The following is a 25,430-nucleotide window of genomic DNA, read 5'->3' as shown; positions in this document are numbered from 1 at the left end:
TCTCAAGTCAAACCTCGCAAGTGCACGATTTTATCGTTGTACACTTAAAAGGGTCGATCCCACAAGGAGTAGGTGGAGTACTAATCGTTCTAATTCACCGGTTTAGCTAAGTCGATAAATAATAAAGAGGGTAGTAACAAACTAGCACTAAACTATCAAATTTAAAGACTAAAGACAAGGTAAGATAAAAGCAAGCTAAAAGTAAAGGATAAATCAAGTAAATAGAAAGACTAGAACTCGGTCCGACCATAAACATGAGTAATTCCGCATACTAATCGTCTCGGCTAATCAAAAGGGGTAGAAAGGAAAGGGGGAGATGGCTCTAATTCGCCTAGAACCTCCCTTCCGGTCTCGCACTAGGACACTAGCTACTCCGGCTAACCCCCCTCCCGGGTTCGAAAGCCGGTCTCCCTAACTCAAAACCCAACAACCCCAAGAACATGCATTTTCCCAAGGAGGTCAAGTAAATGGTCAAGGTCATTAAGCCCTCATCATATTCCGGGTCATCCCACTCCCCCTTCCGGAGGTCGATTTCAAACACTAGCCTAGGGGCACCCTCCCTCGGTTCTCCCTTCCGGTCTCAACCTTAGTTGGTGACAAGGGTCGGTCCCCAAATACTCGACTAACAACCTAACCAACTTCCGTTGGTGTGGCAAGGGTCAAAAGCCGACACTACCCGGAAACCAACCCTTAAGCATGAAAATTCCCCAAAACTACCCTAACCAATTTTCCCCACAAATTAGCCTTAGTGACAATTAATTAGCGAAATTACCCATATCGGGCCAAACCGAGTCCTAGAAGGAGACTACTCACTAATCATGGTTCTAATTGCAAAATAAACAATAAAGATGGAAACTTTGGTCACAAACATGGTGAGGAGACAAATCTTACTACTAAGCATGCAACAATTCAACAATAATTAAGAGGAAAAGTGATATTAATCTAATAACAAGGTTTATTAAACTAAAAGACACAATCTTTAACCAAATCCACTCAAATATTAAGTCTTTGAGGACAACTAACCAAGGATGAACAAATAAAAGAGAGACAAAAGAAAGATGAACAATACAAAGATGAACAATGATGAAAATAAGAACAACAAACAAACAACAACAACAATTTTAACATAAACAATCAAAAACTTGGAGGAAGAACAAAATGTAAACAAATGGAAATAAGGAGAGAAATAATACCAATCAAATAGTAAGAAAGGAATTAGGATAGAAAATCAAAGAAGGAGGAACCTTCAATTCTTCTTACAACCCAACTCCAATTACTAATTAATTGAAGAACTAGACTAATTAAGGAATGATTAGGGAAAGATTAGTGAAGTAATTAACAAAGGTTGAAACTTGGAAAGGGAAATAATTCAGATCTAGGGTTATGTGTCAAAACACCGAAATTTGGGGGTATTTATAGTGTCCTCCTACTTAAGTTACAAAAAGGGGAAATTAATACAAAACACGCGTAGCAGTGACCGCCAGCCGGTCGACCGGCGGCCGGCGGCCCATCCGGCGCCGAGAAATCCCAAATTTGAAGCTCGAAATTGGCAATATGACAGCCCGCCGATCGGCCGGCGGCCGGCTACCCGGCTCAGGGTCACTTTTCGTCTTTTCCTCCTCTTTCTTCCTTGCTATCTTCCTCTTGTGCCTTGTTTCTTCCCAAATTCACTCTAGCTAGCTCAATTACCTACAATAGAGCACCGGAATCGATAGTAGCGAGAATATGGAGCAAAATGCAAGAAAAAGGCCTAAGATCGTGCCTAAGTAGTCCAAAAGACTAGCAAAAGGAGGGGTAAAAAGGGCCGAATGTTCATTCATCAAATCTCCCCACACTTAGTCCTTACTCGTCCCCGAGTAAGTCCTCAACCGAAGTACAAAGCACTACTAAGATAAATACGGTGAGTGGGTGCACAATATAAGCATCACTCAACTAAGCTACTAACTAAGCCGATTGAGTATTAGCGCACTCAACGCCCCTTCAACTCACAATTTGACACTCATGAGGGAAAAGTGCCCTATTGCAAGGCAAGTTGGGTCTTGCTACAAAACTTTCGACACATTCATCATGAAAGCACGTAATCAACAAATAGAATGCATCTAACAAAATGATCCACTTTCCTCATCTAAGTGGTCGGATTTTTCGAACAACAAAACATGGTCTCGGTCGGGAGTACCGTCTCAGAAGTGCCAATTGAGGTGCCAACCCCCTAAATGTGACAAAAGCAACCCTTGTGTGACCAATGCTCAAGAAACAAATTCAAGAGCGGGGAAAGGGAAGAAAGGGCTAGTCCGTCGAGAATCACAAGGCCGACACAAGATTCAACCAAAGGACCCATGACTAAGGAGACCAAGGCAACGACATCCTCACGGTTTTCACTCGTCACTCAATGAAAGAACAAGGTGATTTTTGTGACAAAAAGTAACCAAAATCACTCAACTAACTCGACTAGCGAAAGCGTGCCCGCAATCTAATGTGTAACACCGTCCTATGTCCAATGAAATGCAAACAAAGGGAAAAATGCACAAAACATGAAGCAAGGGTTACAACGGGGCTAAGGAGAAGGTCAAAACGGGATTGGTGCAAGCACCGTTTGGACATGTGGAGCTAAAATCAAGAATTGTCGACACATCACATCCCATCTTTTTATTGCAACACATGAGACACGTCTATGCCCTAACATAGCAATGATGACCAAAACTATGCAAAAATTGCATAAACCCAACTCAAGTAGGAAAAATTTGATAAAACTCCTTTTATTTCAACAAATGGTAACGTCTACACCCTAACAAAGACTCGGTTTCCCAAGCCATGCAAAAAATGTGTAAACCCGACTCATTTTGGAAAAACATCAATTTGCCCTCTTATTTAGCAACGGCTTTTTCTACCCCGTTTTATGATGAGGAGGGGTGTTGCTTGCCTCTTTCTTTTCTTCTTAACATATATATACAACACAACTCATCTTTTTTTTTTTTTTTCCATGACTTTTTCACTTTTTTATTTTGTTTTTCATTTCTTTTTCAAAACCTCTTATTTATATACAACACCAAATGTAGACAAAATTTTCGACCCAATGGACATGTACTTCGTCCATCACCAAATTCCGACTCCACCACCTAGACACTTCTACAAATCATGACCCATTCTTGATTAAGGAGGGGTGTTTTTGGGATGTAGCTCTTTTAGTGGGTATGCCAAAAGGAATAGGCTAAGGCTCAGAGGGGTGAATCAAAAAGGAAATCAATGCAAGGGACGAAACTAAGCTAATTTGGCTTTTGTGAGGTTCATAAAACTGATTTTTGCTTCAAATCATGTGCACAAAAACGTAATGCAATTTCATGGTCTAAGGACGATGCGACACACTTATGCGTAGTGATGTGACACGCCTCGTGAGGAGACCTACTCTCAAACCTAGATGAGGGCGGGGTATGAATGTACCCGCCCTAGGAGGCTCTACCCTTACCTTTGAGTAGTTTAGTCGAGCCAAAGGTCTAGTCTACGGCCCTAGGTCTCACAAGATCGGTCTAGACTCATTGGTCAAGCTCCCCCTTCCTCGGCTAACTAAGAGGCCACGGGTGCGAGTCACGAGGAGGGGAAAGGCACTATTGGGCACATTAGTTCATCATGGGGGTACTTGGTTCCCTTCCTTTGACCATGTTCTTCCCTAAAAACTTATTTACAAACTCAATGCAAAAGAAAGAAATGCAACAAGTATTTACATGTGAACAAATGCATGCGGAAATTTAAACAAACACGAAATAAAACATGCAACAAATTGGCTAAACCTAGCAGCACATCAACACCAAAATTCCAAACGGTCTCCCAAGGAGACACCCAAAGCAACAAAAGTCCCATCCTCCTCCATATTATACAACAATATAAAAAGAGAAAGAACGGAAAAAAAAAAGGGAAAGAGATAAGAACGTCTATACCAGGCGGTCTTCTAGTCTCCTTTTTGCCTTGGATAGTCAATGTACCTTGCCACTTTGTTAGCCGAACACATGTATATACAATGTAATATTTTTTGAATTTTTGAATTTTTTCAATTTTTAGTCATTTTCTTTAATTTATAAACATTTACAATTATAAACAAATATACACGAGTGGATATTTCCCTCCCCACACTTGAAATGTACATTGTCCTCAATGGACAAAAGCATAGGGAGTGAATAAGGAAAAGAAATGAACATATTTTTTTGATTTTTGATTTTTCAAAGGGAAAATAACATATTTTTGTAATTTTTGGTTTTGAAAAATTAAAAAGACATATTTTTGAGTTTTTTGATATGAGAACTCCCTCCCCACACTTATTTATTTACATTATTTCCAAATGGAAATAAATGTGTGGAGGGATTTCAAATTAAAAGCATGTTTTTGTTTTTTTTTTTGGGCCCTCCCCACACTTATTTATAGACATGGGAGGGCAATTTAGTGAAAGAAAATAACATGTTTTTGGTGATTTTTGTCATTTTTCAATTTTTAGTTGGTTTTTATCTTGAAAATGCAATGCATGCTCTAATCTATATGCAAAAATTAAATGACAATGCAAGTTATTCTAAGTGAATGCAATTACTACATGTGACAATATATTACAAAATTGAAATCTAATGCAATCCTATATGATGCAACTAAATGAATTATCAACTAAATGCATGCGAATAATTTAAACATGAATGCGAAATTTGGATAAAAGGGAGAGATCGTACTTGTCATTTTGGATTTTCAAACGGGAGCATAAGCCTTATGATGGTGCAAGGCTAGGAATTCCAAGAGCCACTCTACTCTTCCAACCAACAAGAAATATTACCAATTTTCAAGAAATGGAGAGATGAAATACTAACAAAGGGTCATGGAACGAGATGCATAGGAAGCCACCATTGCCAAAAGCTCACATTTGAAAGTACCCTCTCCACTTCGCCAACTCAATTCTCAAAATCAATATCATCATCCAAATTGAAATCATCATTACCCCCATCACGAATAACGTCATCATCGGTACTCAAATTCCATCCTCCTCCGGACCCCGACGCCCCCGCATCACCATGAAATGAAGGAGCCACTCCACTAAACCACGTGCCACTCTCATGATGAACCACGGGAGTAGGGAAGGCCGGATTACCAAAGTAATCCGATTGCATGTGGAACCCTCCGCGAATAGTCGGCTCGGTGTAACCATGGGTGGGCCATTGGAAGTAATCCGGGTGCGGCCCATCCCTCGTGACAAACCCGCGGCGGGCATAATCATCATAAATAGGATAATTCCCTACTCCTTGGTTATAGTAGATGTGGTCTAGTCTCCGGTCAACCTCGTCAAACCGAGTATTCATTTCACTTTTCATTTCACCCAACGCCAAGTTTAGGTTGTCAAAGTACCCTACCAAAGTAGGGTCAAGGGGAGGGTGTTGATAGCTCGGTTGTTGAGACGTTGAAGGCATGGAGTGAGTGTCAAAATGTTGTGGCAAAGAGGTAAAGGTGGAAGGGTGAGACTCCGAAGTCGGGCCATGGCGCTCTCGCCGAGAAAGAGTTTGCCGGGCACCCCCGGTGTGGTCACGCTCACGAATGGTGAGGAGGTAAGTTGATTGGTCTTGCTTGATAGTTGTTTCCTTAGTGTTTGGAAGGACAATTGAATCCTTGTCATCAATTTGCCAATATTCACGATTATCGGCGGGGTCAACTTTGAACCAATCCAAAGAGTGAGTCAAGTAAAATTTTGATAAGACATTTGGTTCTTGAACCGGGTTGTACAAAGACTCGTCAAACCCACCAATATCCTTAGCCAATTGGGTAATCATCCCACCCACAAAAATTCCCACACTTTGGTCCGGGAAATTAGCCAATTTCCGAAGGTGTAGCACAAAGTGGAGAGCAATGTTAATTTGGAACGGCTTGGGCTTTTGGAAAAGGTAAGACCCAAGGATATTTAGTTCATCGGTCCTTACGGACCACGGCTCACTCCTAGCAAAGATGGTCCACCCCATAAATCGATGCCATACCCTTATAGCCGGAAAATGAATAGAGTTGGCACTCCTTTTTCCTACCGTGGGGTCGGGCTTACCCGAAATAGCCTCCCAAACCCTAGAATGATGAAAGTCGGCGGGTTCCCTATAAGAGTCCATGTAATTCAAACCAAAGGCCTTCCCAAACCTCTTCAAATTCATAGTGTGGTTTCGGTTCATAAGACGGAACCTAATCTCAACAATTTCCCCGGTGCTTCTCCTTTTGTCAACTTGAAGCGAGCTCAAAAATTCCCAAGTAAGGCAAGGGTAAGTCAATCGCTTAAGGGTGTACAAGAATCCCATTCCCACCCCTCTAAACAATTTCTTAGCATCGGTATCTATCCCTAGGTCCTTCATTGTTTGGCTACAAATGAATTTAGTAGCATGAATTGGACGATTTTTAAATAAGAGGAACTTACCCTTTTGAGTACCGGAGGCAAAAACCAGATTAGGGAAGTCGGGATCCGGTGAGGTATCCGTCACTTGCGCCACCCCGAATTGAGCCGACTCCTCAATGGCCCTAGCCGTGTCCGCCCTAGTTCTTTTGGAAGCCATCTTCAAGTTAGGTGAAAAGGGAAGTATTAGTGTGGGTTGAATTGGGGAATTAGAGAGGATTTGATGTTGAGGGATTGTAGAGAGAGAGAGTGAATTTTAGAGAGTGGTGGGAAAAAGGGTGGGTGAGAAAATATATAGAGGGCGGGCACGGGGCTGGGAGCCGGCAGGGGACCGGCCGCCGGTCGACCGGCCCATGGTCATTCAGCATTTGTTAAAAAAAATTAAATTTTTGTGTCAAAAATGGGATGTCTCGGCGCCGGTCAGCCGACCGGCCGCCGGCCTGTCGGCTCGTGGTCATCTTTACTTCTTTTTCTCAATTTTTCGACTCCAAAATTCCAAATGCCTCGGCGCCGGTACGCCGACCGGCCGCCGGCCCTCCTTCTCATCGTCAGGCTTTCAAAAATGAACTAACTACCAAAAATGCATGATATATACAAATTTCATGGGTTGCCTCCCAAGTAGCGCCCTTGTTTTACGTCGTAGGCTCGACCAAGTAAACAAGCCAACAATCTTCATAGTAAGGACGATAAAAACATCTTAGTTCACTAGAAAGGTATCAAGGATCTTCATTTCCTTTAGGACGGGATTGCCAACGTGATAATGCTTCAATCTTTGACCGTTTACTTTAAAAGTTCGGTCTCCTTGGCTTATCTCAACCGCTCCATGAGGGAAAGATCGGACAACGGTGAAGGGTCCGGTCCACTTCGACCTCAATTTTCCGGAAAAGAACTTCAAGCGGGTATCGTATAGAAGAACCAATTCCCCCTCCTTGAATTCCCTTCTAATTATGTGCTTGTCATGAAATCTTTTCGTTCTTTCCTTGTACAACTTGGCATTCTCATAGGCTTCTAGCCTAAATTCTTCCAATTCATTCAAATCGAGAAGTCTCTTCTCACCCGCCGTCTTCAAGTCATAGTTGAGATGCTTGATGGCCCAATATGCCTTATGCTCAAGCTCAACCGGCAAATGGCAAGCCTTGCCGTACACCAATCGGAATGGTGAGGTAACCGATAGGTGTTTTGAAGGCCGTCCGGTAAGCCCACAAGGCATCATCAATTTTCAAGGACCAATATTTTCTTGACTTGTTCACGGTTCTCTCAAGTATAGTCTTCAACTCTCGGTTTGAAATCTCGGCTTGCCCATTAGCTTGAGGATGGTAGGCAAGACTCTTCCTTTGTTGCACTCCATACTTTTTCAGCAAAGCTTCCAATGCTCTCTCCCCGAAATGAGTACCACGATCGCTAATGAGGACTCTCGGGACCCCAAACCTCGGAAAGATGACCTTTTGAAGTAGCTTGATTACCTCCTTAGCATCACAAGTCTTAGTTGGGATCGCCTCAACCCACTTGCTTACATAGTCGACCGCCACAAGTATGTACTCATTGCCGAATGAGGATGGGAAGGGACCTTGATAATCTATCCCCCACACATCAAAGAGCTCAACTTCAAGCATGAAATTCATGGGCATTTCGTGTTTCCTAGTGATGTTCCCGCTCCTTTGACATTTGTCACATCCTTTAACATAAAGGGCAACGTCACGGAATAGAGAGGGCCAAAAGAAACCACATTGAAGCACTTTAGCGGCCGTCTTCTTGGAGCTTGCATGGCCACCACAAGGCAAGTCATGGCAATGGCTCATAATGGAGGTAGCTTCCTCTCTTGGAACACACCTTCTTATCATCCCATCGGCACAAGACTTGTACAAGCATGGGTCATCCCAATAATAGTGCCTCACATCATGAAAGAATTTCTTTTTCTTGTGATAGTCATAGTCGTGTGGTATTATCCCGGAGACCAAATAATTCACTATATCCGCATACCACGGTGCTTCACCCAAACTTAGGGACAACAAGTGGTCATCGGGCAAATAATCATTGATAGGAAGCCCATTGTCAACATTGAGGTTGGTTAGCCGGGATAGATGATCGGCCACCACATTTTCAACTCCTTTCTTGTCTCTAATCTCCATGTCAAACTCTTGGAGAAGTAGTATCCATCTAATCAATCGAGGCTTGGACTCTTTCTTGATGAGCAAGTGTCTCAAAGCAACATGATCGGTGAACACAATAACCTTAGCTCCCACCAAGTAGGTCCGGAACTTCTCCATTGCAAAAACCACGGCTAAGAGCTCCTTTTCCGTTGTTGAGTAATTTGTTTGAGCATCATCTAGAGTTTTGCTTGCATAATGAATTGCATGCACCTTTCCATCCTTCCTTTGGCCTAAAACCGCGCCCAAGGCATGATCGCTCGCATCACACATCAACTCAAACGGCAAGCTCCAATCCGGAGGTTGTATAATTGGAGCACTTGTCAAAGCTTCCTTCAACCTATTAAAAGCATCAAGACACCGGTTAGAAAACAAGAAAGGGGTATCTTTGGCTAACAACTCGGTCAAGGGTCTCGCGATCTTAGAGAAGTCCTTGATGAAGCGGCGATAAAAGCCCGCATGACCAAGGAAACTTCTCACCCCCTTAACATTGGTGGGAGGTGGGAGACTAGCTATGACCTCTATCTTAGCCTTATCAACTTCAATTCCTCGGTTGGACACTATGTGTCCCAACACAACACCTTCTTGTACCATGAAATGGCACTTCTCCCAATTAAGCACAAGGTTAGACTCTTGACATTTACTCAAAACTTTCTCCAAATTCATCAAACAATTTTCAAAACTTTTCCCAACAACCGAGAAATCATCCATGAAAACTTCCATTTCTTGTTCAATGAAATCGGAGAAAATTGACATCATAGCTCTTTGAAAGGTAGAGGAAGCATTACATAGCCCAAACGGCATCCTCCTATATGCATAGGTGCCGAATGGGCAAGTAAAGGTGGTCTTCTCTTGGTCACTTGGATGGATAGGGATTTGGAAAAATCCCGAATAGCCATCCAAGAAGCAAAAATAGTCGTGTTGAGCTAATCTTTCTAGCATTTGATCCATGAACGGTAAAGGAAAGTGATCCTTCCGGGTGGATTTGTTCAACTTCCTATAGTCCACGCACATTCTCCACCCGGTTACTGTTCTTGTAGGAATCAATTCATTCTTGTCATTTCGCACTACCGTCATGCCTCCTTTTTTGGGAACTACATGAACCGGGCTTACCCACCTACTATCCGAAATAGGATAGATAATGCCCGCGTCAAGTAGCTTAAGGACTTCTTTCCTTACAACCTCTTTCATGATGGGATTAAGCCTTCTTTGTGGCTCAATTGAGGATGCATCCTCATTTTCAAGAAGAATTTTATGAGTACACAAAGAGGGACTAATCCCTTTGAGGTCACCAATAGTGTACCCAAGGACACCCTTGAACTTCTTGAGCAAAGAAATGAGTTTTGAAGTTTGGGTGTCATCAAGTGCACTATTGATGATGACGGGAAAAGTGGAATTATCCCCTAGAAATTCATACTTCAAAGAAGAGGGAAGAGGTTTAAGTTCAACCGTAGGAGGAGGCGTGGAACTCTCCTCCTTCTTACCGACTTCCAACATTTCAAATTTGGGAGCTTGTTCATGAATAGGAGCCGAATCCAACATCCATACATATGCAAGAGTCTCAACATCTTTGTCATCGACTTCATACCCACTAACAAGACAAGTCTCCAAAGGATCCATGGAGGAAGCTTTTGGGTCATGCTTCTCCATGGGATTCTCAAGAATGTCAACAATGCAACAAGTGTCACCTAGAGAAGGAGCTTCCATTGACTTGTGGAGTTCAAATTCCACTCTATCTTCACCCACTTGTAAAGACAACTTGCCACTCTTTACATCGATCATAGCTCCACCGGTAGCAAGACAAGGTCGGCCTAAAATAATAGGCACATTGTAATCCTCCGGCATATCCATAACAAAGAAATCACATGGTATGACAAGCTTCCCAACTACCAAGGGTACATCTTCAATCACACCAATGGGAAATTTGACCGACCGATCGGCAAGTTGAAGTGAAACTCTAGTAGGCTTCAAATCTCCCAAATCAAGCCTCTTGAAGATTGAAAGTGGCATGAGGCTCACACTAGCCCCCAAATCACACAAAGCTCTTTTAATAGCCACCCCTTGGATAGAACAAGGGATAGAGAAGCTCCCCGGATCTTCTAGCTTGTTAGGAAGCTTGTTGGTGTGAGTGAGTATAGCACTACATTCCTTAGAGAGGTTGATGGTTTGCACCTCTCCATTCTTCTTCTTCAAGGTGACAAGTTCTTTAAGAAACTTGCCATAAGATGGAATTTCGGTAATCATATCAAGGAAAGGAATAGTTACATTCATTCCCTTCAAAATCTCAACAAACTTCTCATATTTCTTTTCAATTCTAGGCCTTGCAAGCCTTTGTGGAAAGGGTACCGGTGCTACATACTCCCTTGGTGGTGGAGTACATTCTTTGGTCTTAGTTACAATAGGCTCATCTTGCTTTGGAGGATCAACCATCTCCACCTCCTTAGACTTCTCCACCACAATTTCCTCTTCTTGCACAACTTCAACCGGGTGCTCTTTCACAACTTCATTAGTCACCCTCTTTCTCTTCCACTTAGGAGATTTCTCAACCTCCTCCAATTGCTTCCCACTCCTCAAAAATACCGCGTTCATCTCCCTTGGGTTAACCGTATTACCCGGAAACTTCCCCGGATTTTGAGCCAATTGACTCAATTGTTGAGAAATTTGGGCAACATGAGTTTCCGTAGCCTTTTGTGATGCCCGAATTTCATCATTCACCCGGCTTTGTGAGGCAATGTGGTTATCAAGCTTTGAGTCGGATTTTTGATTTGCAATAACCAATTGTTCAAAAGCTTGTTCCCAAGATGGTTTTTGAGGGGTTTGGAAGTTTTGGTTTTGTGGTTGGAAATTTTGGGTTTGTTGTTGATTGAAATTTTGCCCCTTGAAACCTCCAAATGGTTGTTGGTTTTGGGTGATGAATTGTTTTCCTTGGAAACCGGGTGGAATTTGTCTTTGGAATTGAGAGTTTTGATTGAACCTTGGTTGTTGTTGAGGTTGGGAAGTTGTGGGATTTTGAATGTTTTGTGAAGCATAAGATAAGAAAGGGTGAGTTCTTTTTCCATTGACAAATTGGTTGTTGTTATTATTGTTGAACCCTTGCCTTGCACTAGTTGACTCCCAAAGCCCATTTACTTGCTCATAGCATTCCTCACCTAGGGGTGCAATCAAGGGACACCCAATGGGAGTATGCCCTTGTTCACCACACAACTCACAAGACAAGACTTGCCTCATATCGGACCCCTTAGGTTTTGAATTTAGCAAGGCAACTTGTTGGGTGAGTTCATCTAGCATACCTTTAACTTCCACATTCAAAACGGAATTAGAATCCTTGCTCTTGCCCTTCCTCATTTGCCTATCACTTCCCCATTCCATAGTTCTTGAGGCCATCTCCTCGATTAGTTCCTTTGCCGCTTTATGCCCCAAAATGTCTAAGGCACCTTTCCCCGATCCCGCATCCAATGAAAGCCTAAGGTCTTGAGTCAACCCTTTGTAGAAATTGTTCACTAGCTCGGCTTCGGAGATGCCATGGTGAGGGCACAACCGTTGGAGCTTCTTGTACCGTTCCCATGCCTCATATAAGGTCTCATCCTCTTCTTGAGTAAAACTTTGTAATTCACTCTTGACTTTGGCCGTTCTTGAGGGTGGGAAATATTTGTTCAAAAATGCCGAGGCCAACTCATCCCATGTCTTGAAGGAATCCGGGTCACAATTCTTCAACCAATCCTTGGCCGAACCCCTAAGTGAACGGGGGAACAACCTAAGGCGAACCGCGTCATCGGAAACCCCATTTGACTTGTACATATCACAATTTTCAAGGAAATCATTTAGATGATCATTTGGGTTCTCCAAGGGACCTCCTTCAAATTGGTTGTCTTGAACAAGGTTGAGCAAGGCATTTTTAATCTCAAAGTTGTTAGCTTGAATTCGTGGCCTTTGGATGCTTGGATTGACTATGTGCTTAGGAGCCATAGTGTCTCTTATCGGAACCGGTTCACCCATGGTGTTAGGCTCTTCTTCTAAAATCCCAAAAGGATTTTCAAACACTACTTCGGTAGCTTCTTGGTGATTAACTTCTTCAATCGGTGGATCAAGTAAACCCCTTCTTCTTAGAGAGTTAAATCTTCTTGCCGTGGCTTCAATTTCGCGGTCAAGTTGATATATCGGTTGACCCCGTCTTCGTCGCCTACTCATGCAAAAGACCTAAAAACTTGAAAGAAAGGATTAGTAACAAAGGACTTAGTCTAAACTAGGACAAAAACGATTAATATCAAGCCGTACTCCCCGGCAACGGCGCCAAAAACTTGATGGTCTCAAGTCAAACCTCGCAAGTGCACGATTTTATCGTTGTACACTTAAAAGGGTCGATCCCACAAGGAGTAGGTGGAGTACTAATCGTTCTAATTCACCGGTTTAGCTAAGTCGATAAATAATAAAGAGGGTAGTAACAAACTAGCACTAAACTATCAAATTTAAAGACTAAAGACAAGGTAAGATAAAAGCAAGCTAAAAGTAAAGGATAAATCAAGTAAATAGAAAGACTAGAACTCGATCCGACCATAAACATGAGTAATTCCACATACTAATCGTCTCGGCTAATCAAAAGGGGTAGAAAGGAAAGGGGGAGATGGCTCTAATTCGCCTAGAACCTCCCTTCCGGTCTCGCACTAGGACACTAGCTACTCCGGCTAACCCCCCTCCCGGGTTCGAAGCGGTCTCCTAACTCAAAACCCAACAACCCCAAGAACATGCATTTTCCCAAGGAGGTCAAGTAAATGGTCAAGGTCATTAAGCCCTCATCATATTCCGGGTCATCCCACTCCCCCTTCCGGAGGTCGATTTCAAACACTAGCCTAGGGGCACCCTCCCTCGGTTCTCCCTTCCGGTCTCAACCTTAGTTGGTGACAAGGGTCGGTCCCCAAATACTCGACTAACAACCTAACCAACTTCCGTTGGTGTGGCAAGGGTCAAAAGCCGACACTACCCGGAAACCAACCCTTAAGCATGAAAATTCCCCAAAACTACCCTAACCAATTTTCCCCACAAATTAGCCTTAGTGACAATTAATTAGCGAAATTACCCATATCGGGCCAAACCGAGTCCTAGAAGGAGACTACTCACTAATCATGGTTCTAATTGCAAAATAAACAATAAAGATGGAAACTTTGGTCACAAACATGGTGAGGAGACAAATCTTACTACTAAGCATGCAACAATTCAACAATAATTAAGAGGAAAAGTGATATTAATCTAATAACAAGGTTTATTAAACTAAAAGACACAATCTTTAACCAAATCCACTCAAAGATTAAGTCTTTGAGGACAACTAACCAAGGATGAACAAATAAAAGAGAGACAAAAGAAAGATGAACAATACAAAGATGAACAATGATGAAAATAAGAACAACAAACAAACAACAACAACAATTTTAACATAAACAATCAAAAACTTGGAGGAAGAACAAAATGTAAACAAATGGAAATAAGGAGAGAAATAATACCAATCAAATAGTAAGAAAGGAATTAGGATAGAAAATCAAAGAAGGAGGAACCTTCAATTCTTCTTACAACCCAACTCCAATTACTAATTAATTGAAGAACTAGACTAATTAAGGAATGATTAGGGAAAGATTAGTGAAGTAATTAACAAAGGTTGAAACTTGGAAAGGGAAATAATTCAGATCTAGGGTTATGTGTCAAAACACCGAAATTTGGGGGTATTTATAGTGTCCTCCTACTTAAGTTACAAAAAGGGGAAATTAATACAAAACACGCGTAGCAGTGACCGCCAGCCGGTCGACCGGCGGCCGGCGGCCCATCCGGCGCCGAGAAATCCCAAATTTGAAGCTCGAAATTGGCAATATGACAGCCCGCCGATCGGCCGGCGGCCGGCTACCCGGCTCAGGGTCACTTTTCGTCTTTTCCTCCTCTTTCTTCCTTGCTATCTTCCTCTTGTGCCTTGTTTCTTCCCAAATTCACTCTAGCTAGCTCAATTACCTACAATAGAGCACCGGAATCGATAGTAGCGAGAATATGGAGCAAAATGCAAGAAAAAGGCCTAAGATCGTGCCTAAGTAGTCCAAAAGACTAGCAAAAGGAGGGGTAAAAAGGGCCGAATGTTCATTCATCACACACAACCCTAGATCTGAATTATTTCCTTTTCCAAGTTTCAAACTTTGTTAATCATTTTGCTAATCATTCCTTAATTAGACTAGTTCTTCAATTAATTAGTAATTGGAGTTGGGTTGTAAGAAGAATTGAAGGTACGGTTCCTCCTTCTTTAATTTTCTATCCTAATTCCTTTCTTACTATTTGATTGGTATTATTTCTCTCCCTATTTTCATTTGTTTACATTTGTTTTTCCTTCAAGTTTGTTTGATTGTTGTTGGTAAATTTGCATCCTTGTTGTTTGATTGTTGTTGTTTTCACCATTGTTCATCTTTTCTTTGTTCTTCTTTTCATTAATTCTCTCTCCTTTGTTCTTCTTGGGCTAGTTGTCCTCAAAGAGTTAATCTTTGAGTGATTGTGTTAAAGATTGTGTCTTTTAGTTTGTTCATCCTTGCTATTAGATTAAAACCATCTTTCTTCATAATTATTGTTGGGTTGTTGCATGTTTAGAAGTAGAATTCATCCTATCACCATGTTTATGCTTAAAGACTCTATCTTTGTTGCTTTCTTTGCCTTTAGAAACATGATTAGTGAGTAGTCTCCTTCTAGGACTCGGTTTGACCCGATATGGGTAATTTCACTAACTAATTATCATTAAGGCTAATTTGTGGGGAAAATTGGTAAGGGTAGTCTAGGGGGATTTGCATGTTTAAGGTTTGGGTTTTGGGTAGTGTCGACTTGTGACCCTTGACCACCAACGGAAGTTGGTTAGGTTGTAAGTTGGATACCCGAAATTTGACCTTGTCACCAACTAAGGTTGAGACCGGAAGGGAGAACCAAGGGAGGGTGCCTCTAGGCTAGCGTTTGAAATCGACCTCCGGAAGGGGGAGTGGGATGACCCGGAATATGATGAGGGCTTAATGACCTTGACCATTTACTTGACCTCCTTGGGAAAATGCATGTTCTTGGGGTTGTCGGGTTTTGAGTTAGGGAGACCGGCTTTCGAACCCGGGAGGGGGGTTAGTCGGAGTAGCTAGTGTCCTATTGCGAGACCGGAAGGGAGGTTCTAGGCGAATTAGAGCCATCTCCCCCTTACCTTTCTACCCCTTTTAATTAGCCGAGACGATTAGTATGTGGAATTACTTATATTTGTGGGAGAACCGAGTTCTAGTCCTTCTCTTTATTTGATATTTCCTTTATCTTTTAGCTTGTTCTTATCTAGTCTAGTTTATAGTCTTTAAATTTGTTAGTTTATGTGTTAGTTTGTTACCACCCTCTTTGTTATTTATCGACTTAGCTAAACCGGTGAATTAGAACGATTAGTACTCCACCTACTCCTTGTGGGATCGACCCTTTAAAGTATACAACGATAAAATCGTGCACTTGCGAGGTTTAACTTGAGACCATCAGCATGACATTTTATTTCAACCACTATTTAAGATCAATAATAATAATAGTAATTTTCACTAACATTTTTTCCTATTTAATTTGTTTTGCCTTTTGAGCTCCTCACTAATGAATTATCTTATTTAATAAAACTCATAACTCAAAAATAAATGAAAAGGCAAATTAAAAGATGGGAATCAATAGTTTATAATGGCTATTAAACCTACAATAGTTTCTATTCACTAATCCTTCATTTAATAACCATTACTCATGAACTTCCAAATTAAAAACTATATTTCATGGTTGAATTAAAAAATTCCAAAAAAAAGGTGTAACTTACCAAAATTCACATCAAAATTTCTTAATTTACAATTAAAATTCCCATTTTACAATAAAAAATGTTAGTGAATCGATTAACATTATTCATAGTAATATAGCTCATAAAATTTATACATTTATTTATTTATTTAAAATTACACAAACTTGAAAAGAAAAACAAATGAGTAGCTTAATAATATTCTTAAATGTAAAATTATGGCATTTTATATTCAACCATTATTTAAGTTCAACCCATGATAAATTTCACATAAGTCTAATGATTTTCTTAAAGGCATCGTCGAATTTTCTCACAAGTCTCTTCTAATTCCCTACCATAGCCTAACCGTTACTCCATTTAAATCTCATACTAATTTTGCAATAATTCCTACCATCATAAAGATTATATAAAGCAACCCATTATATACAACCCTTTGAATGCTTTTGTTTTTTTTCTAATTAATATTTATGTCATTTTGAGTTTTATTATTTTTTTTGGTCAACGAAGCGTGCACTTAGTCGCATTACAATAGGGGGAGGGGGAATCGAACCTGAGACCTATTGTCCATGATACCTCCGTCTTAACCACTAGACTAAGACATCTTCGGTTATGTCATTTTGAGTTTGTGAACACTAATTTTAGTGTACATCATTTAACTTCCAAATTAGCATTATTTAATCTCTCCTATTTAAGATCGTCTCATTTGTTTTCCTCCGAAACAATCATTTTGGGGTGGTAAAAATTTGCAGTATTTTATTTAACTTGAATTTGGAATGACGAATTAAATTTGTGTATTGTTTTTTGTTGTACTTTTTTTTTTGTAGGCGGTACAAAAGGAAGACCTTGTAGTGAAGTCGTATGGTTAGAGGCTAACTCTTATGCCATGCACACTCCACAGGTAAATTCACTTTTTATATAACTAACAAGATCAATATTTCAATTTGGTTTTAAAGTTTTCTAATTCGTACATAATCAAATTCTAAAATTTATGAATTTTTATTAGATGATGATCAAAATTAAAGAATAGGAATATATATCAATGATGAAATAAATTTCGAATTCATTTGATATTCACAAAAAAAAATCAACTATCTAAATTTTTAATTTTATTAGAGATAACCCGTGATTTCCACGGGTAACAAAACTAGTTACAAGTTAGAGTCCAAAAATTCACAAATTGTTAAGTGGGTGTTTAAGATTGTTGCTGGCTGCCCAAAAAAAAAATATTGTTGCTACACCTCGTTGTCAAAACTCACTTGAAATATTTTTGATAAACCCTTAACAATGTTATTATATTTACGGTAATGATAAATACAGCCCTTAGGGCTGTATTTAATGGGCTGTATTTAAGAACTAAATTACTTTCCAAAATGGAAAGAAATTAGGAATTTAAAATACAATTACGCGTAAATTGATGTCATTAATGCTTGATTTAAGGTTTTCATTCCTTTTTTGGCACTTTAAATGTATTTATCATTTTCCTTATACTTAAAAGTTTATAGTAACAAAAAAATTTACATTTTACATATTATATTTAATGTAACTATGGAATAAAAAGGTTAAATAGCAGGATAATCAATTCATGGATTATACTGTCAATTGTACCAGTTGGTGTAGAATATGATGAGCTTTGTAATAAAGAATCTGAGTTTTATTTTAAAGAATACGAGCTTTATTACATAGAATCTGATTTCATCCATTTACACAATAAAAATATAACTTTGAATAAGCTCTAAAAAAATACAGATAATCTCGATTTGTTTTACCTTGGTTGTACCATGCTCATATACAACTGAATGTATAATCATATTTGTGCAGGATAACCGAATCGTGTTAAGAATCGACATATTGAAAATCTTTAGACGATCTAAATTGTAAAATCTTACAAAATTAAGATTTTACCTTGTATTAGATTCTAACAACAATGTACAAACCATCCATGCATCATTGACAATGTTAATAATGACAAAATTGGTAGTGTCATAAACTAATTCGAACCCGCCATCTTTAAATTGTAATAAAAATGATAAGGGTGTAATTAGTTTCACTAAGTGTAAGTTTATTTATTTCACAAATACCTTTTTTAAATAATTCAAAAATGTTGAACATATTAGCTCCAATAATTTGTTGGTAAGACTATCTCAACCAAAAATTTAAACTAATGATTGGGGTCCAATCAATATTTAATATCATAATACACCCCCTCGCTTCAATGCTATTTGGGTTTGAAAAGTTGTTAGTGTGCATACTTCTCCATATCATGTGCTAAAAGTGCCTGAAACTCACTCCTGAGATATCGGTGGCTCCTAGGATTTAAATCCGTAACCTCATTGTCACCTGGTTGAGATTCAATCAATATTTAATATCCTAATATAATTGGACTCCTTACCTTTTTTTTGGTCAATTTTTTGGAGTAATATAATAATTAAAGGTAAATAAATGATTGATATATATACGGAGTAAGGATCGGGTTGGCCAGTATGGGCTAGGTAGACCCGTAACCGGGGCAGGTCAACACGAGTCGGTCTGGGCCTGGTGGAGGTGGACCCAAAACCTGCCTGGGAGCGGGTTGGGGTGGTGGGGGGGGGGTGAGGGGGGGGATCAAGGGCGGGCCGAGTTGGTTTTGATCGACCCGGGCTTTACACAGTCTAGCGGGCCGATGAGTAAAACTTGATTCGAGGGGCGAGCCGGGTCGACCCTGAGGGTCCGTTTGGATTGAAGGAATTGGAGAGAAGGGGAGGGGAGGGAAAGGGAAAGGGAAAGGGAAAGGGAGGGATTTAATTTCCTTTGTTTGGATAAAAAATATGGGAGAAAGGAAATGGAAGGGGAGAGAAATGAGAGGACTTATTTTCCCTCCTATAGAACAAATTATAATCTTTCCAAGGGTGGCAAGATTTGGAAATAAAACATTATTTGGACTCTAATTATACCACCAGCATCCTTCAATCCTCCATCCATTCTTCATCTCCCTCCTTCCTCCCCTTCCATTTCCCTTCATAATTTTTGTTATCCAAACACCCAAATCCCATTTGCCCTCCCCTTCTCTCCCCTCCCTTCACCTTCCTTCCCTCCCCCTCCCCTCTCTTTCCCTCCTAAAATTGTATCCAAACGGACCCTGAGGGTTTGAACAGCCCTAATACGGAGTAATATAAAATGACAAGGGTGTAAACACAAATTGGAACTACCTTAAAATTATTAAAATTATGATTTATGAGGCACCTTTAGTCCTTGGGATGGTTATTGACTTCTCTTACAGTTATACACTTTTACCTATTGGTCAATTTAAAAAAGGCCCTACAAATAATTAATAATTGGTCAATTTAAAAAAGGCCCTACAAATAATTAATAATTAATTAGTGCTAAGCATGCTTTCAATGATGACTTCATTTTGGGGAGAAAATTTAAGTTGCTAGAAGTTTGGAAGCCTTGATTTTTTATAGAGCAGAGCAGGTCAGTCCATAAGGCCAGGGAGTCTATTCAAGTATTCATCAGTTAGACCATAGACCAAATATTATAACGCTCTACTTAATATTATCTTACAAATTTAATTGAATTTGTGTGTTTAAGTTGGTGTTTTACGTAATTTTGTCCTTCACAAAGATTTAATTTTGTTTGATTCTTTTTAATGAAAAAGATTAGTTAATAGAAACTAATTTAATCGAAATGCAGGAAGTATCCAGGTAATAATATCACTATACATTGTCAAAAAAAAAAAATATCACTAGATTCAAGCCTCCTTAGAGCGATCTTGTGGAGTATTTATGATCTGGGTCAATGCCTTCTAAACTTCGAATCAATCACTCTCGAATGACTTACCTGGTATACGTGATTTACAGGCTATCACGTATATCCGAGGGTTTATTCAGCAGTCAGCACGCATTGAAAGTAGTAAGTGCGGGTTTCATCGTCACCAAAAATATCACTACTTATTTTTTTCAATCGAAATATTACCAACCTATTGTAAATGGATAGCAATATCACCATATATATGAGGGATCACAAATTCTTATTTACATCCGTTATTATTTACAACGGAGGTATAAATCTAACCCAACCAACACCTTTTTTCGGGGTGATAGGGTGATACATCCCTCTGTTATAATTTACAACGGTTATAAGCAAGACTAATTGATGAGGGATTATTGATTGCGTAATGTGTTCCCAATGTCCTTGTCTATTATCCTGGAAATCACAATCAAGGGAACGAGGTTGGTAGAATCAGCGGGAAAGAAAACCTGCTTATTGGGATTGACATTAGTCCGACTTTGTGAAATGACTTGAGAGATGTAGGATAAGTAGTGTGAGGTTCAGCAAAGGTGAAATACTACTACTTTTAAGGTTATTTTACTTATTCCGTGAATCGGAAGCGGGCACCGACCCTCTTGAGTTATGCAAACTCATGTCCCACATCGATAGTTTAAACGTGAAAGGTCATCTTTAAAAGTGTTCACAAAATACAATAGTATGAGACTTTTTAGGAATAAGCCAAAAAGTAAATCCGTGAAGGCTTGACCAAAAGCAGACAACATATCGTATATACTATATCAAAACTCAGTTGCTAAATATATAATTTAGCGAGTAATTAAATTTTGAGAAAAAATATATTTTTAGTCTCTACTTAAGATACCAAACTAAAATGGTAGCTAATTATGTCTTTATTGTAGAGACTAAATAAAATAGGTAGCGAATTTAGTAACTAACAGTTTTTAAATACGAAAATTTGCTAGTAGCTAAGTACGTAGTTATTATAGAGACAAAACATTGTGAGTAGCTAAATTTATTTCAATATCATGTATATTTTTTATATTTTATAAAAAACATATGTCAATGTGAAATATACTTTTGGATTATTATTATAATTTACTTATATTATTATAACTATTATTAAGAAGGTACCTTATAACTTACATACATAATAATGAATTTTATTTTTAAGTAGATATTCATTACCCAAATAGTCATTAATATTCATGTGCCTCAATTGTTAACAACAAAAATTACCAATCTTTCTACAAGAGGTAGTGCATGGATATATATAGATGCATGTTCGGTGAGCGATGGTCCTACATGTCATGTCGCACATTGAGTGTGGGGGCCTAGCTAGGGTGACGTGGCGTATAGGGCTGCATTTATTATGTCCTAGCCAATTTAGATACAATGGCACTCACTTGATCAGGTGGTCGTAGGACGCAATCCAAAGTATATTGAAGGCATTGTAGACATGGCTCGCAAATTTAGGATGCAATCCAAAGTATATTGAAGGTAGATGAGTTCGATATATATGTTTAGCACAATTCCAAATGGGACACATGCATGGATATACAAGCCCAAGAGCATATGTGAGGGCACTCACTTGATCAGGTGGTCGGTGACATGTAGTGTAGACATGACTCGGTAGCATGGTAGGTGAGTTAAGAGGAGGCTACCAAGACTTGGTGATATTAAGAGTAGTGTTTAGAAGTAGGGGTTGTAGGGTGTGGGGAGTTCTCCACATCGGTAGTGTAAAGGTGAAAGGTCATCTTTACAATACAATAGTAAATCCGTGAAGCTTTGGCATAAAGCGAACAACATCGCTCTATTATGGACAGTAAACATAAACATAGTAAAAGCTCAATGCAGATATTCACGCTTCCGCATAACATGCGAGCTGATCCTAGCGGAGGACATTGTATATAAGCAAATAAGAGCCACTAACTCATCATATACTATTTACATGTCCATAATGACATCAGTTTAGTTGTCGGATTGTACACTAATATATGTAAGAAGAGGTGTCACCAAGAAATAATATATTATCGAACTTTTTGTAATTGAGTAGTGAGAAACGTTGGAGATTATTTATTTGTATCATGAGTCAACTTTAACCAAATGCATAACCGCATAATTATTTTACGTTGTTGGGCGTAAATCTGTTGTGAATCAATTTCATGCATGCACATTGAAAACAAAGAAACACAATTTAAGGAAAAGAAATAAAGTAAGAAAACATTAGTCTTCAAAAATCTAGTGTTTGAAATATTGTTGAATTGAATAATTACTATTTCTACGTGCATGTAATGTAATGTCAACTTTAATGTCGCGTATAACCGTATAAACTATAAAGTCAACTAGCTAGAGAAGAAGTATATCAGTATATGTACGTAGTGTCGGTGTTTCAATTGATTGGATTATACTCGTGTTTATGGAAAACATGAAATTGTATTCTAAACCTATATCATATTTCATGTGTTGAGTATATTACTCATGATAGATTTTCTAAACGATGACTAGCTCACTAATCACTAGTATTCAAAAGCAATTACTTGTTTAGATGTCCAAATTTTATCGACGATTAATTTATTGTTTCACTCATATTAAAATGAGAACTCTCAACTCTATCAACCGTACAATACTTTGTATTAAAGTTAATTAACACGACATTTTATTTCAAATCACGTTCGTTTTGCTATTATATGAATTTTAGCTATTTTATGTGAGGTACTAAAGCCCGAAAAAAAATGCTTGGTGACCTAGCCTCTTACGACAATTAGATGATTTAACCATGATATTATATTTAGCTGTTTCATTTTCTTTCGTTTTTGGGTTAATATTCGGACCTGCTTCTTTTTTTTTTAACCAGGTTGTTACATTTTGGTATTGTCCAATACTCTTATCTAACGTCATTATAATTTAAATACGTCCGCAATACTATTTTACTTTTGAAATGATAATAAAACCCTAGTAATATCTGTTTTGATACATCAAACTGAATAGGAGAAAGTTAAGATTAAAAGCGAAAAATATTTGACCGTCCAAATCAAATGAGAGCGACAAAAAAACATACATTATTCGGCTCCAATGAAGTATCCGACTTAGACTAGTAATCTCTCAAGACCAAATTAATACAATGATTAATGACACACATTTTAGCTAATTGTATTTAAAACTATATAATTAGGTGTTTGCATGGCACGAATATGATGAGCTGTTATGGCTGACGATGGAGGCATGAAGCTACTTCACTATTAAAATTAACTAATAAATTGATAATATTGTTTTAATTAAACTACTACTAATAATTTGAATGTTAATTAATTACGAAAGTGTCATTGTTCACTATACGTCTATACTGTCTGATCAATACGGACAATAATACAGCTTGTAGTGATAGTAAGGGAAAATTAAATTAAGAAGGTGCTACAAATTCAATAATTTTCATGCAGCCCATGCATGATTATATTTTGGTAAGATTCGCAAAATCAGACATTCAGACATAAGTATTTTAGGATTGACTAATTATACGACCATTAAGATCGAGTTATGAAAATTAGTTTTTTTTATTGATTAATTAAACCAAATTAAAGTAAGTTTAACAACTACAAAAATAAACAAATACATGAGCAACGCATTTTGCCACCTTTCATTTCTTAAGTATGTAATATGAATTACTCATCTAGGCCCTGTTCTTTTGAACTGAATAGAGCCGAACTTAATTGAATTGAGGTAATTGAAATGAGCAATTTACCTTATACTTTCGGACGAAGGGGGAATAGTTGTCACAAACTCACAATTGATTACTCGGAATTAGGGGTGTTCACCAGCCCACATATTCCAAGACCGGGGACCAGACCGGTTAGGAGAGGACTCAAACCGAAACCCTTTAGGTCCGGTTTTTCCGGGTTTGGACCTGACTGGTTTATTTTACAAGGTAAATTAAGTTTTATATTTTAATGTGGACCGGACCGGACCGAAGACGGGCCACCGTATTTTTTGTGACCCATAAACCGGACCGACCGGTCCGGGTCGGTCTGATTCGCCATTCCAAGCCACTTTTTGTTCACCCTACTCGGAATAATGTTTTCGATTTGAAGAGAGAGGGTAACCACTAAGGTTTGGCCCATAACAACACCGACCATTGGCTTCCATTATTTTAGCCCAATATTATCCGCAAGTGCAACATAACGAAGACCATGTCAAATACAAATTTCGTTGGGCTTTTGTTCATGCTTTTGGTATGGTATTGCACTTTTATGGACGAGACAACCCATTTAACTCGGTCGTTCGACTGATATAAAAGTGGGTACGAACGATGTATTTTTCAAAATTTATATAGACTCAACTCGTTAACCTATCCCAAACCCGCAAGTTTATTATTTTATATATAGAGATTCTCCAAACTACCAAATGCTTATTATGGCTTCTATGATCAGTTAAACTTATACTATGATTATTCTTAATTATTGTGTAGAGCATTTATGTGTATTAAATAAATAAATAAATAAAAATAAAAATAAAAATAAAAATAAAAATAAAAATAAAAATAAAAATAAAAAAAGAAAGCTCAGATACGCTAATCTCATCCAAGAATTCAGAGAATGGTGGCGGACCCAAATCAGCCACAAATGCGTTAAATTCATCACAGCTTTCAGGATGCACCAGCCGGGAATCGAACCCGGGTCTGTACCGTGGCAGGGTACTATTCTACCACTAGACCACTGGTGCTTTTTGTTTAATGATAGTCAAATATATTATATGACTAATTCTAGTAAGTTAATTTTCTAGTTGTTTTTACTTCTTAACTTATTGGAAAGTATGTTGAATCTAAATGCAAAGACAATACAATATGAATTTGAATATGAGTTTTGTAAAAAAAATATTTGATCTTGAAGGAATTGTCGACTTCGATGACAAATGTTCTAATGGTACCATTATTACAGGTAAGTTTCAACGAAGAAAGAAGAAATTAACTTGTTGAAATTATTTTATTTTTTGAATTTTAATGATTTAAATTATTATTATTAGTATGAGAATATAATTTGTTGAAATTACTCATTAATTGTAATTATTTCATTTTATTTTATTTTCTCAAATTCATTGTTGCTATTGTAATTGTAATTCAGCTTAATTAACTCGATGATGTTAGTTGTTAATAATTCGTTGTTTTGATTAGTTTAATTAGTTTGTTATCAATTATTTGTCTTTTTAGTGTTTTTGGAGTTTAGGGAGGGGTACTTTTTGGGGGCATTTGGTTTAAACTAATGGAATGAATTCTAAATCTCAATACTTGTTTTAACTTGTTTGGTTGGACCTTGAAATGGAATGAAATGTC

The 25,430-nt window shown here is 38.6% G+C and overlaps 3 non-coding genes across 3 annotated transcripts; 1 reads left to right on the top strand and 2 right to left on the bottom strand.

The window, feature by feature from the left end:
- The first annotated feature begins 12,055 nt into the window (after nt 1-12,055).
- LOC141610304 (small nucleolar RNA R71) lies at nt 12,056-12,162 on the top strand. Its single transcript, XR_012528206.1, has one exon. It is a non-coding gene; the product is annotated as a small nucleolar RNA R71 (small nucleolar RNA).
- A 12,496-nt stretch (nt 12,163-24,658) lies between these two features.
- On the bottom strand, nt 24,659-24,746 carry LOC141609950 (small nucleolar RNA snoR114). Its single transcript, XR_012527850.1, has one exon. It is a non-coding gene; the product is annotated as a small nucleolar RNA snoR114 (small nucleolar RNA).
- Nucleotides 24,747-24,752: 6 nt separating this feature from the next.
- Nucleotides 24,753-24,823, bottom strand: TRNAG-GCC (transfer RNA glycine (anticodon GCC)). Its single transcript has one exon. It is a non-coding gene; the product is annotated as a tRNA-Gly (tRNA).
- Between the last annotated feature and the right edge of the window lie 607 nt (nt 24,824-25,430).

This window comes from Silene latifolia, chromosome 10 (assembly GCF_048544455.1).
Source record: "Silene latifolia isolate original U9 population chromosome 10, ASM4854445v1, whole genome shotgun sequence".
In the NCBI taxonomy this organism is placed as follows: domain Eukaryota; kingdom Viridiplantae; phylum Streptophyta; class Magnoliopsida; order Caryophyllales; family Caryophyllaceae; genus Silene; species Silene latifolia.
This window is presented reverse-complemented; position numbering and strand designations above follow the sequence as displayed.